At 45.4% G+C, this 13,987-nt stretch overlaps 1 protein-coding gene across 10 annotated transcripts in view; it reads left to right on the forward strand.

The window, feature by feature from the left end:
- Nucleotides 1-262: 262 nt before the first annotated feature.
- The window catches only part of LOC144933218 (uncharacterized), a 247,768-nt gene continuing 234,043 nt past the window's right edge, over nucleotides 263-13,987 (forward strand). For all 10 annotated transcript variants that reach the window (XM_078857879.1, XM_078857885.1, XM_078857888.1 and 7 more), the window contains exon 1: nucleotides 263-485. The gene's annotated coding sequence lies outside the window, so the exon portion shown is untranslated. The remainder of the gene's footprint in view (nucleotides 486-13,987) is intronic.

Raw genomic sequence — 13,987 nt, forward strand, 5'->3', positions numbered from 1 at the left:
CAATCTGTAACGAGATGTTTACGCTTTCAATGAATAATAAAGGTAAAATATTTTCATAAATAATGCATACGATGTTGAAAATGAGACACAAAGAAAGCAACGACATTGTTAAAACCAGTGGAAGCAAGCTTATTTGTATGTGGAGGGACAGAATGAAGTTCTGCATTATGTGTTTATGAACATACAAATGACATGCTCTGGAAGTCGAGACCACGTCCCGAATCAAAATGTAAACCCCGCCCCTCTAGCGTTGTGCGCTGGGACAAGTGAGCAGTTTCACAACCCGATTTGTGAGTGCAGGTGTTCCTCGACTTTCAAGGAGCCTTTTATTCAACTAACATCAGTGAATTAGAGATCTAGTACTAGTACACGATAATACAAAGACACCTAAACACAAACACATCACACAAACACACATCACACGGAAGGAGAGACACCGCATCGAGATCCAGGGTTTGACTGTCAAGCTGCCTTCGCGGACCGAAGTGAGTCAACCATTGTGTGCGCGCGCATTCAAAACGAAACTATAGTACGTGCCATCGTAAAACGAAGGTTCTGTTCAAAAACTGAGGATCAAGTTTTAATAAGCGATGAGTGAGTGGTGGCGATTGCTATAGTAATCAGGGTAGACGTTGGGTAATTGACAGTGCGAGTTTAATTAATCGAGTGGTTTAAAAAAGTAAGTAGTGGGGTGATGGCTTGAGCCGATGCCAAATGACACAATCATACGTATGTACATGACGAAAGAATAACCAGCGTCGTAGTGGAGAATACAAATACAATTAAATGATCAGACAATACGAACGCTGTATTAAGCAGCTCTTGCTGCACACTGAATGGATTCCCAAACTCAACATGGAGCTGTGACGATGTTTTCGGTTGTTTTTCAAATTATCAAACGAATGAGGAAGTGTGTACTGTAGAGTTTACCCAACCACACACGCGAATGTACACGCACACACTAAAACACACTCAACGCCGCCGATATACACACGTAAAAATACACACATGAAGGAAAATATATTTACCACAACGTAATAATTAGCGTCGTTGTCAAGAATATACGCGAACTCGAAAGAGACAAATTCCCCTCCTTTACACATCTGTCCCTTAGCGTAAAAATAACAGCATTGCTTCCACATCACCTGCACATAAGACGTACATATCAAGACTAAGAATATTGCGTGAAACCCACATACATATTGTGTCTAGCACCAGTTGCGTAGTGCTGGCCACCCATCGCGCCTCGTGTGCCACAGTTCCGGCCTTCATAGGCGCTGCTGCTACTCGATTCTGACAGTAATTGCCCCTTCAGCCTGCTCGAGGCGACACGGGGTGGAGGGGGGATATTTGTCTTTGTGTCGTCGAATCACAACCTCAGGCGAAGCAAACAAACACAATTCATCCATCAGCTATTCACACGAAGCCACCGAGGGGTCTTGTAAAAAATGCTACTCGACAGGCTGTGCTAAACACTCGATGTGCGTGTAAAGTGTACAGTATTTTGAAAACAGGCTACAACTGCTCGATTCACACGAGGAAGTTGCCAGGGCTCAGTCTGCTCAGCCTGCCGCCGCACTACAGCAAGCAGCGCGCATTTGACTCCCCCCGCCACTCGCCCTGCACCGCCCTCGGGCCGGGGCTTTCCACCACACTAAGCACAACTCGAGCAATTCCTCAAAGACACGCACCCAAGACGAAGGCTAAGTTCATTACACACACACAGTCCGCTTGACACAAATGAACCACAATACACCTCTGCTGATTTCGTCAGCAAGGAGCATAAACCATAAATCACGCGAATTCCGATAATTATCGCAGCAGCAGCGGCTTTTGGCTCGGCCATCGATCAAAGACGGCGGTCACCGCATCGCCCGGCGCTTTCAGATGCGGGGTCTGCGGCCGTCTGGAACGCTCTTCCGATATTAGGAAGCCACTGGAGCTATGCACTTTAAAAACATCTAAATTTAAAACTCGTTTGTTTAGGACTGCTTTTTGTGTTTGGTTTGTTATCTTCCCCCGCACCTCCGATTAGCACGGTTGGCTACGTACGGAGCGAAAGAAGTTCAGCACACTTACATACTTTACCCATGTGTCCTTAACAGACTTTGGGCAAGTGCTGTTTGCGAGCCGGCAAACTGCACTGGCTACTCATGTGAGGGCTGAGTCGACCTAGTGGAGGGTCATAACAGGTTTAGATAATTGCTGTCACCGTTTTTGGTGGCCGTGAGTGGGAATCGAACTAAAAAACAACAACCGCCGTTCACCACTTAGTGGCAGTGACGTCACCATGTCACTTGTACCAGGCTAGGTGCACTTCGAGGCCACGTTAAGTGTCAAATGCCCGCTGGCAGGAGGTCGCATTTAGCTTTCCTGTACTCTGATCAATGTTGTGAGCGTTCGACTCATCACTCCAACCAGTGACACGTCTTTATCAAATCCAACTGTTGTTTGAATGTATCTCCAACACTACTGGTGGTGCTGAAGCCCTAATAAAGCGGCATGTTTGTTCATCACGTGACAACTTTATATAAATTGGCTGTGTAGGGTGGAGGAGGGTTTCCATTTTTAAATCCTTTATATTAAGTTCGCTTTCTTGCTTGCTTGCGTGCTTGCGTGCTTGCTTGCTTGCTTACGACCGTGCAAATCTTTCGGTCGTTTTTTAACCCACTTCCCGTGATCCAATCGAGCTGACATTTTCCACACAGACTCGTTGTGCGTGACAATTAATGTTCGTGAAAAAAATTTCCCAAAATTTTACACTTTTTAGGACAAAATATATTTAATTACCAATTGCTTAATGCTGCCATGCAATCATCTGACCCATAGGTGGCAGCCATCTCAAGCCAGAGGACGAGAGGACTCTAGCCGCCACGCATATAAAGGATTTATAGTGAAAACCTTTGTTTTTACGGGTTATACTTGTTACTGACGCGATCTGACCCAAAAACTGTACGAATCATTTAACACGTAGGTTTTCGCGACCAATATTATTCATAATAATGCTGTTTCGGTAAGGTCTAACTGATAAGCTGGCTAGATTTTTGGAAGAATGAGATTTGGCACAGTGAAGAAAGAAGAAAACTTATATCTGATACTAAAGATGAACTACCAAAGCTCTTAACAGAAGGCGTTTACCGGATTACTTGCTCCTGGGCGGGACAAAAGATTAGCACGACTTAAACAACACCAAAGGAACATCAAATACTCACAAAAACACGACTGTCGGCAGTTGCAGAACATGCTTGACAACAAGGACATTCAATTGATTTTGATAACGTTGATGGTTTGTGTCAAACTAATTATTACTGGTCAAGACTAATTACAGAATATTTCAAATGTATTGGAATAAAGATAATTTCAACCGTTCTGGTAGCTATAGGCTGTGCTGCATGGAAGCATATTTTTGAGTCATGACGGCAATAATAGTTAATGTTCTTTAATTGAAATTGACACAGGATATCTGTAATACTAACCATTTAGTATTTTGCACACAACACACACCGCATGCCATGCACAAAACACCCTTACCTTATTTAAAACAGACGCGACCATGTGCCAAGCACACAGCACAATATTGACATGAACATAAACAATCAGACAACACGTTCCCTGCACACAACACAAACACCGTTAATGCTACACCGTCGACTATTCAATAGAACGAATAATCTCAGTACGTTTATTAACTGTGACTAACCTAACCGATTATGTGTATATTGCCATATTAACATAATATATATTTTTAAAATAATACATTCACCACCCGTGGGTCATTCTCACTTGTGAGCACACAGTGATAACGTCACCACCCCCTATTTAAGAGCAACAAAAAAGATGTTTGCATTTCTGGCAAAATTCCTGTTGTTTTAATCACCAAGAAAACGTGTACTCAATTGTAAACATTGTGAATTTGCTCTGTAATTCTGGCAAGCATCTGTCATTTATTTTCATTTGGCTAGGGCAGGGGTCAGGAACCTGCGGCTCCAGGCAGCCAAATAAAATCTTAAACAAAATTTTACGTGAAGATAATATAACTATCCCTAACTCTTCCTCAACCATACCTTAACCAATCTGGTCTGTGCTGTCACCGTAATTACACCATCACTTTTACTAACGGCAACCCCACCACTATTCTTTGGGTCTTTCGGTAAAGTCACGTAGATAGGTTCAAAGAAAATAACAAAAAACATAGACGTTTCGATCACAACTCCTGATGACGATCGCTTGAGTTGTGATCGAAATGCAGTTTTTTGGAATTTTTTGGTTATTTTCTTTGAACCTATTTACGTGACTTTACCGAAAGACCCACGGCATATGAATTCCTTTAGTCACGAAAGCTTTAAGTCAATATTTAACCCCACCACTCTTTATCTCAACCATCTTGCGTACAATTGTATAATCGCTGTTAAGCACCTTGGGAAAATGCGCTGCTATTTAAATCTATATTAGATATGAAGATAAACGGTTACTGGTTCTGACTTTCTGCACCGATGATCAATTTAAACCGGCTGCCCTAGATTATAAAATACTTATATTACATGTAAACACTATTACCAGGAGGTGCCTCTAGCCAGCTATGTGATCGGCTACAACTGTTCATATCAAAGGTTAAATGGGTCATGCATCCACTAAGAATAATCTGCACTTTTGAAGTCGTAATAGGCAAAGGGTCAATGGGTGGCTTTAATTGAGGTGGGTAATATTAAGAACTTATAATGCACTTTTGCCGCTGTCTGGAACGCCCTTCCGATATTAGGAAGCCACTGGAGATATGCACTTTTAAAACATCTGTATTGAAAACTAACTTCTTTAGAACTACCATTTGTTTAGTTTGTTGTCCTTCGCCCGCACCTCCAATTAGCGTGGTTGGCTACTTACGGTACGAAAGAGGTTCATCACGCATACATATCTAGTGTCCTCCTTTCTCAAGGCATGTATGTGCTTGTGGTGTGCGGCACACACACTAAGTCGGAGACGAGGTAGTTGCAGGAGGCACCGTCTCTCTCGATTATCCGTTTACACCACTCCGGCCTCCGCTCTTTCGACCACGCTGCCATACAACCAGCCTTGACACGACTCTGCTCGTGTTCCACCGACGGTGTCGACCGGGATAGCCAACTACTGTCCGGCCACGCAATGATCGGGCGAAGGTGGCAGCGACAAAGGCAACGACGACAGCGATGATGAGACGAGTCCACTCCCAGAACCGACAGCCCGGAGCTCTCGCTCTGCCCTAGCCGTACCTCCCTTCTCGAACCCACCAGAGCGTTCCAGGGGCCTCCCTATGAGGTCTACCGTGACCCTTGCCCCAGTTCCTCCGCCCTGCTGTCACACCCGTGGATATGCTCAACGGCGTGTGCGCGAAGCGTCCACTGCAGTTGCTGCTGTACAACAGTGGGCGCTGTGTCATTACACATACATGGGTGTAGCGACTTATTTACGTGTAAAGAATAAAAAAAATGTACATTGAGTCGAATACATTTGTTATTTTTGCCGACGGTAAATTATGAATAATTATGTTGCAAAAAATGTTCGTCGTTGCTGCTACGAATATATGCGGGGACGCCATGGTGGCTAGGCGATTGTAACACCCTCGCCTGGTATGCAGGAGGTAATGGTGTTGTATATGTCGGGTCTTGAAAAATTAGTAAAACATAATAAAAATGAAATGAAGATTGTATAAATGCGTAATTATGGAGAATTATGCTAATTTGTAATTATGCACATTATGTAGGTGCTCGTTTTGTGTTATGCACAGGTATGCGATTATGCTAATGTATGTAGTTCTGATAATTATGCTTTAGCTTTGTTGTCTAGGGTCGTATTATCAATTGGGATAATACAATGAATTGTATGAAGTTATGCAAGTGTGATGTAATTATGCTAAATTAAGCTCGGCTTCGTTGTCTAGGGTTGTATTATCAATCGGGATAATACAATTATTCTCGCTTTAACATTTACTGATTATGTCTTAGTGTGTTCACGTCAGGTCTCCAAATTCAAATCTCATCGCAGGATACAGTTCTCATAATTGAGATTATTACACATGGACTTAGGAAGACACCACTCAAACTCTTCTGTGTTAAGCAATTTTAATTTCTAAACAAAAACATAACACTCTCATATGCGAACTTTTATGCTTGGAATTATCAACACAGTACCACTGGGGAAGTTCCCCTCATTGATCCGTACATTTAACCATCAATGATTATGTTGTTAAACTGGGCAACCGAACAAGTGATTAATTCCTCCGAGTAACGCGAGCATATACGGCGATAGGGAAAGTCCTTAAAACATGCATGTGACGATATTCATACGAAAGGCAATTAAAAAAATATATTATATCCCGAAGGCAAAAGTATACATCGGCAAGATTATACAATTAACTAAATGTCTTGGAGCAATGGTGTGCAGCAGTGTATGCCTGCTTACGTAGATGCTTATCTTTTGGCTAATGCTTCAATTAATTCGTGGGCAAAATTCTGTGATCAAAAGAAAGGTTTAACACAATATTCTCCCTGTGAGCGTGTAGATTCGTAACGAAGGTTTCAAACGCTTAGTTTGCATCGATTAATCTATTGGTAATTTTTATGTGATTTAAAAGAAAAATAACGACTAATGTATTCTTAGGTTTTTTCGGTTAAGTCACGTAAGTAAAACATCAAAATTAAAATAAAATAAAAATAAAATAAAAAATCACGACGTTTCGGAGGCAACACAAGTCTCCGTCATCAGGTGGGACCGTCACAGCCGAATTAGCTGCATCAAGTGAAGCAATGATTCAAGATGTAATCCCTTATAAGCAAGTTGAAGGGGGGTGGAGAGGGGGGGGTGGAGAGCTTATCAGACTGTGGTAGCCAATGAATGGAAACGTATCGGGAGGGAGGAGGAGCGGTGATCAAAGACTGCACGTAGTGCTCAACACAATGAATGGACACGTGTCGGGAGGGAGGAGGAGCGGTGATCAAAGACTGCACGTAGTGCTCAACACAATGAATGGAGACGTGTCGGGACGGAGGGTGAGCGGTGATCAAAGACTGCACGTAGTGCTCAACACAATGAATGGAGACGTGTCGGGACGGAGGGTGAGCGGTGATCAAAGACATCACGTAGTGCTCAACACAATGAATGGAAACGTGTCGGGACGGAGGGTGAGCGGTGATCAAAGAACAATGAAGAGATTACTGTTAAACACTGGGGATGTTAACACTCGGTGAAGTAAATTAAAATAGTGCCTGTCAGATAAGATGGTCCAAAAAGTGTAATTAAGTCTTTTTTGCGTGGTTAATAACATCTTTCCAGTGATTACTAAGTTTGTACCCATCATCACGGTTGAAATTATGTCTGTGTTTGTATATTTGTATGGCTTCGTGTACAAACCTTTGATGGTAGCCAAGAGGTTTGCAGAGAACCTTGGTCTCGGAAAAGACAATTTCATGAGAGCCCGCCGAGTTGTAGCAATGATCGGCAACGGCCGAAGAATCAGTTCTGCCGTGTTTCAGATCTGACTTGTGCTCGCGGACACGATCAGCAACATGACGTTTTGTTTCTCCAATGTAGCAATCACCACAAATGCAACTCAATTTGTAGACTCCAGGATACTGTAAGTCAGGAACGACATCCTTCACAGATGGAATCAGATCACAGATTTTATGCATTGTTCTGAATCGGACTTGGATCTTATGTTTGTTTAGAATTTTGGAGATCTTTTTGGTCACGCCTGCTATGTATGGTAACGTGATAGTTTTGGTCGGAGTTTCATGTGGCTGTTTCTTCTGAAACTCCGACCAAAACTATCACGTTACCATACATAGCAGGCGTGACCAAAAAGATCTCCAAAATTCTAAACAAACATAAGATCCAAGTCCGATTCAGTACAGTGCATAAAATCCGTGATCTGATTCCATCTGTGAAGGATGTCGTTCCTGACTTACAGTATCCTGGAGTCTACAAATTGAGTTGCATTTGTGGTGATTGCTACATTGGAGAAACAAAACGTCATGTTGCTGATCGTGTCCGCGAGCACAAGTCAGATCTGAAACACGGCAGAACTCATTCTTCGGCCGTTGCCGATCATTGCTACAACTCGGCGGGCTCTCATGAAATTGTCTTTTCCGAGACCAAGGTTCTCTGCAAACCTCTTGGCTACCATCAAAGGTTTGTACACGAAGCCATACAAATATACAAACACAGACATAATTTCAACCGTGATGATGGGTACAAACTTAGTAATCACTGGAAAGATGTTATTAACCACGCAAAAAAGACTTAATTACACTTTTTGGACCATCTTATCTGACAGGCACTATTTTAATTTACTTCACCGAGTGTTAACATCCCCAGTGTTTAACAGTAATCTCTTCATTGTTCTTTGATCACCGCTCACCCTCCGTCCCGACACGTTTCCATTCATTGTGTTGAGCACTACGTGATGTCTTTGATCACCGCTCACCCTCCGTCCCGACACATCTCCATTCATTGTGTTGAGCACTACGTGCAGTCTTTGATCACCGCTCACCCTCCGTCCCGACACGTCTCCATTCATTGTGTTGAGCACTACGTGCAGTCTTTGATCACCGCTCCTCCTCCCTCCCGACACGTGTCCATTCATTGTGTTGAGCACTACGTGCAGTCTTTGATCACCGCTCCTCCTCCCTCCCGATACGTTTCCATTCATTGGCTACCACAGTCTGATAAGCTCTCCACCCCCCCCTCTCCACCCCCCTTCAACTTGCTTATAAGGGATTACATCTTGAATGATTGCTTCACTTGATGCAGCTAATTCGGCTGTGACAGTCCCACCTGATGACGGAGAATTGTGTTGCCTCCGAAACGTCGTGATTTTTTATTTTATTTTTATTTTATTTTTATTTTGATGTTTTACTTACGTGACTTAACCGAAAAAACCTAAGAATATGAATCTTTGCAGTCACGAAAGCTTCAAATCTAGAATTAACGACTAATGTACTTATAAACGATCGTATTCATATCACTCCATGAGCACCAATGTCTTCACGATCAGCTAATGGTTCATGCACTCTTATAATTAGTCTTATTATTATTGGCTCGGGTTTCATGTGTGTGTGGATTGTCTCCTTGATAAATTATTTGTGTTCAGCAGACGCCGGGCGATGCGTCGTGAGTTTGTGGGGGTGGGGGAGGGGCATACAAACAGCTTGTTGCTCTCTCTCTCGCTTGGCGGCAGCTGGAGCAATGTTGCTTGTCCGATGCTGGATGATGAGTCGGCACGACGCTCGCCATCGGCCGTGCGCGATGTATCCATCGTCAGATAGCGCGCGCAGCTCATCTGCTTGTCGCCGCTCCTCACTCTTACTTGGTTCCCAGCTGGTGCTTGTCGGTGTGTGTGTGGGTCGAACGCACGGCGCTCTCGCTGGCGCTGACACTCCTGCTTACAGGCGGCTGGTCAGGCTCTTTCCACTGCTCCGTGCTCTCTCTTTGATCGTGCAGCTGCCAGCTTCACACGAACACCCGCCCTTACTTTAGGGCTGCGCTGGCTCAGGCTCTTTCCACTGCTTCGTTCTCTCTGGTGATGCACGATGGCTCTCGTCACTCGTCCGCTGGTTGCCGGTGCCGACACTCTTGCTTGGTGGCGCTGGTTGTGCGCTCTCTCTCCTGCTCTGTGCTTTCTGGCGATGCACGATTGCGCTTGCAGCATGTCGTCTGCTGCTGGTCCTGTGCGATGCTCGCTTGGTCGATGCTTGGTGCTTTCCGCCATTTCTCCAGGTTGATTGCTTGTCGTTGCTCGTGAGCTCAATTCGTACTGCAGCTGCTCGTGGGAGCTGGCACTCAGTGTAGAATAACGATACTTCTTCTGTCAGCGCTGAACTCGTACTCGGTGACCCATCGCTACTCGGCAAGCCTCGCCATCCTTGTGCGATTGCAGAGCTCACCCCGGAGCCTGCCGCTTGCAGTACTCAACTCTTTGCGTTGACTTCGTAGACTCGTGGCTTCTGCTGGTGCAGCTTGTTGACGATGTGCCAGTCACGGGGGCAGGTTCCCGGAGCCTGCCGATCGCAGCTGCTCGTGGGAGCTGGCACTCCCTTTCAAAATTTGGGAATTGTATTCGCACACCTCTTAAACAACTGTGAAAGCTTAGTACAATACAACTTGTCGCAATCCTTGACTCTGCAAGCGACTCAAAACATCAGGATAAATGTAGAATAAAACTTTCAGCGATACTCTGTCAGTCCATGCCGAACTCAGCTCTTAACAACACATCGTCCCTTCTCTCTGCGAGACACCAAACCCATTGCTAATGTTGAGGCCAAGCCCCGCAGCCTGCTCCTTTGCAAGACTGAATTGCATGATCTGTGTCGTTGGTTATATCTGAAATTCTCTCCCCTTTCTGCGCGTCTCTTGCGAGAGAAAAAAAAACAGATGCCCACTGTCACCGTCCTCTCTCCGCGGCCGTGCCTGATTGCCCCCCCTCTTCCCTTGGTGACCCCGAACGGGCTGTTTTCCGTCAAGTTTATGCTTGTTTGCATCCCCCCCCCCCTTCTTCGTAGTGTTTGTTATCTCGAGACCAGACACCCTTCATATGTATTTATGGCTGCCATGTGTTTGTGTCAAATTGTTGGAAGACGAAGGTGGCCGGGGAGGCTTTGATTCCATGGAATACATACTATCTGGTGTTGTGTGTGTTGGACCTATTTCTTGTATCTCTTATGAGTTACCCCCGGTCTAATATCTCGTGGTTATTATTTGGTTCATGTTTAATCAATATTCGTAATGCCCCTCGTTGTTACCACCACCATTCTGAGGGTTTGCCAAGCTTTGTTGTAAGTCTGTGTCACCGGGGATCGAGATATAACCAAGCCCTCACTTTCCTGACTGCCAGAATTCACATTCCTTGGTTCTCTTGGTGAAGTTACATGGATAGAAAGATACAATACAAAATAATATATGAGTTGAATAAGGGTGAAATAAAATAAGTAACAATAATAAAGCCACTAATATAGACTGCAGTCTATAGCGTTGATTTGTTCTTTTGCTGAGTTTCAAATTTTTACCTTTAAAGAAAATGCGGGTTGTAACGTCCGTTTGTGCATGGGTTTTTTTATGGCTCTGTGTGGGGAGGTCATGTAATATGGTCATCTGCCAGCCTGGAGATTTCCAGATAGTTGCTAACCCCTCTTTGCCCCGAAGTTTGTTGTTTAATGTTTTTTTTTGTTATGACCTCCAGATGCTTGGTGTGGCTTATGAGGGGTAGCGGGGTTGAGTGTTGGTTTAATTTATTTATTATTTTTAAAAAAATATTGGCCGAATTATTCTTAATATTAATTTTGGAAAAAGGCCTATATATATGTAATATCTTCAATAATGGCGGGAGACGAGTTGACGGGTCAGCACTCTTTTATTCACAACGGTTGCACACGTAACAGTCCCAACCGAGATAACACCTATCTCTCACGTGCCTGACTCGGCCACGTACTCCGTCTTCCCCATGGGGTACGTGTACCTATCTCTGCCTCGACTCAGGCTCTCTGGCTACGCTCTCCCCACGGGGAGCTATCAGACTCCTACGCGCACTCGGCTCGGGCCGTACTCAGTCTCCCCCGTAGGGTACGCGTGCCTAGCTCTGCCTTGACTCAGGCTCTCCAGCTACACTCTCCCTACGGGGAGCTATCAGACCCCTCTTGTCAGACTACGGGTCTCGACCACTGGGCTACACAGCCCGAGCCCTTACAAGGGCGTCGGACCGTGAATCCCAAGGCCTCGCCTCTGAGCCTCTCAGAACCCCGGCCCTTACAAGGGCAGCGGGGCTAGGGGTCCCAGGGCCTATCTCTTCCTCCGTCTTCCGTCTTCTCTGGTTACCAACTCCCCGAGTGCCAGCGTGCACCGCCTTACATAGCCCTCCGCTCCCGAGGGGGCGGAGCCTATGCGGACCGCGATGTGAGCACCCATTCGATGTAACCAATCACCATGCGCTGCCTCACGATCCCTCCTGGCAGCGCGTATCACCACTACATGAGCACCCACTCGATGTAACCAATCACCATGCGCTGCCTCACGATCCCTCCTGCCAGCGCGTATCACCACTACATATATACAACAATGGGTTAGATTCCCACCCTGACGATGCCTGCTGCTGTATATTTGGAGTCTGCGTCTCTCTCTCTGCGGTAGCTAGATGTTAACTACCTCTCCTGGTATGCAGGAGGTCGTTGGTTCGATCCCGACTCTGTATATTTGCAGTTTGCGTCTCTCTCCCTGTGGTGGTCGCCATAGATTTTTCTCCAAGCTCTCCGATTTTTCCCTCCACATTTAATATAAAAATCAAGCCTTTATAATATTTGCCTGCTGCTGTAAATGTACACACGATAATGATAAGCAACTTGGCTGAGTTATCATTTGTCGCCGGGAAGACTCTGAAAAATAACTACATAGCAGCTCCGTGGTCCTTACCTGGTAAAATGAAAAAAAGTTTCGTTTTAGTTCGTGTAACGCGACATGATGAGCCTCAGACCTTAATCAGGCTCTGGTTGCCAGGAGTGAATGACAATGGGGAAGCGGGAGTCCAGGTATTCACGAGTTTGCGACATCGCGTGTTTGTGTGTGTATGTGACTGATTCTGTGTGTGTCTACGTGTATGTGTGCGTGTGTGACGTAGTGGTTAGCACGCTGCGCTACGAACCCGGTGGATCCGAGTTCGATTCGCGCTCACGGCTACTACCAGCAGCAGCGATTATCTGAACCGGTTCTGGGCGTCCCCTAGGTCGACTCAGCCTCAAATGAGTACCTGGTGCGGTGGTGTGTAGTAAACATCATCACTAGTGACAAAGGCGGCCGGGCAGGCGTGGTGCTGGCCCCCCACGCCCTCGTATGCCACAGTGCCGGCCTTCATAGGTGCTACTCACGAACAGCACTTTTCCCAACAGTCTGTTAAATCTATACGGGGGATCTTTGTTAAATGTGTGTGTGTGCACGTAGGTAAGCAACCAGTCATTGTTGGCCTGGGTGTTCCGTGACTCACCTACGCTGCTGTTTTGTCCAATGTATAGTCCACCACACATGTACCTGTAAGTACATGCGTAACATGGAACAACCTCTCCGTATGTATATTTGTGTGTGTGTGTATGTGGGAAGCGGTGGCACAGTGGTTATAGTGCACTCTGTATATGTGGGGAGCGGTGGGGCAGTGGTTAGTGCCCTGTGTGTGCATGTTTTGGAACGGTGACCGAGTTTGATTGCTGCTCACGGCCACAACCACCGACGATTATCTCCGCCTCCCCTAGGTTGACTAAGCCTCAAATGAGTACCTGGCGCAGTGTGTTGTAAACATCACTGGGGAGACAAAGGCGGCCAGGCTTGGTGTTGGTCACTCATTCCCTCATGGGCCGTGCTGGCCTTCATAGTTGTTCGCTAACAGCGCTTGCCCCAACAGTTTTCTAAGGTTATACCGGGGTCGTTGTCTTTGTGTGTTTGTGCAATTGTGGTGACTCATTGTGCCCCTGTCTGACAAGAAAGCCAGAATCAAGGTAAGTGCAGATAAAACAGATTTTTTAATATAAATTTCACTTCATTGTATGTTATGTTTACTATACAGTATTTTTTTAGTGTTACATACAAATGTACAATATTTCTTCTTTTTTAAAAGTTTAACAACGCTTCTCTTTTTGTTGAACCATAACACATTGCATTGCACTGACCGTATGGGTATTTTAAACAAAGTACCGTAGTGTTCCGACTTATGAACAGTTCGTCTCTCAGGAGCAGAACCCGTTCATAAGTCAAGGACTGCCCATATAAATCAATGGTGCGTCCATCCTGACCGTTGCTTTCAAAAACAACGTAGCGACCCTTGCGAGCCGCTCCTCTTCCCCTGCCCCTTTTCCCTTGTTCCGCCCCTTTGGATCATGAAGCAAGTGCCTCATCACCCACCATTAGTGGATGCTGGCTGTGCCTCGGGGTGATGCGGTGCACTGGGAACTCGGGTTGGCTGGATTGTTTCAAGAAAGGTTTG

This window comes from Lampetra fluviatilis, chromosome 6 (genome assembly GCF_964198595.1).
Source record: "Lampetra fluviatilis chromosome 6, kcLamFluv1.1, whole genome shotgun sequence".
In the NCBI taxonomy this organism is placed as follows: domain Eukaryota; kingdom Metazoa; phylum Chordata; class Hyperoartia; order Petromyzontiformes; family Petromyzontidae; genus Lampetra; species Lampetra fluviatilis.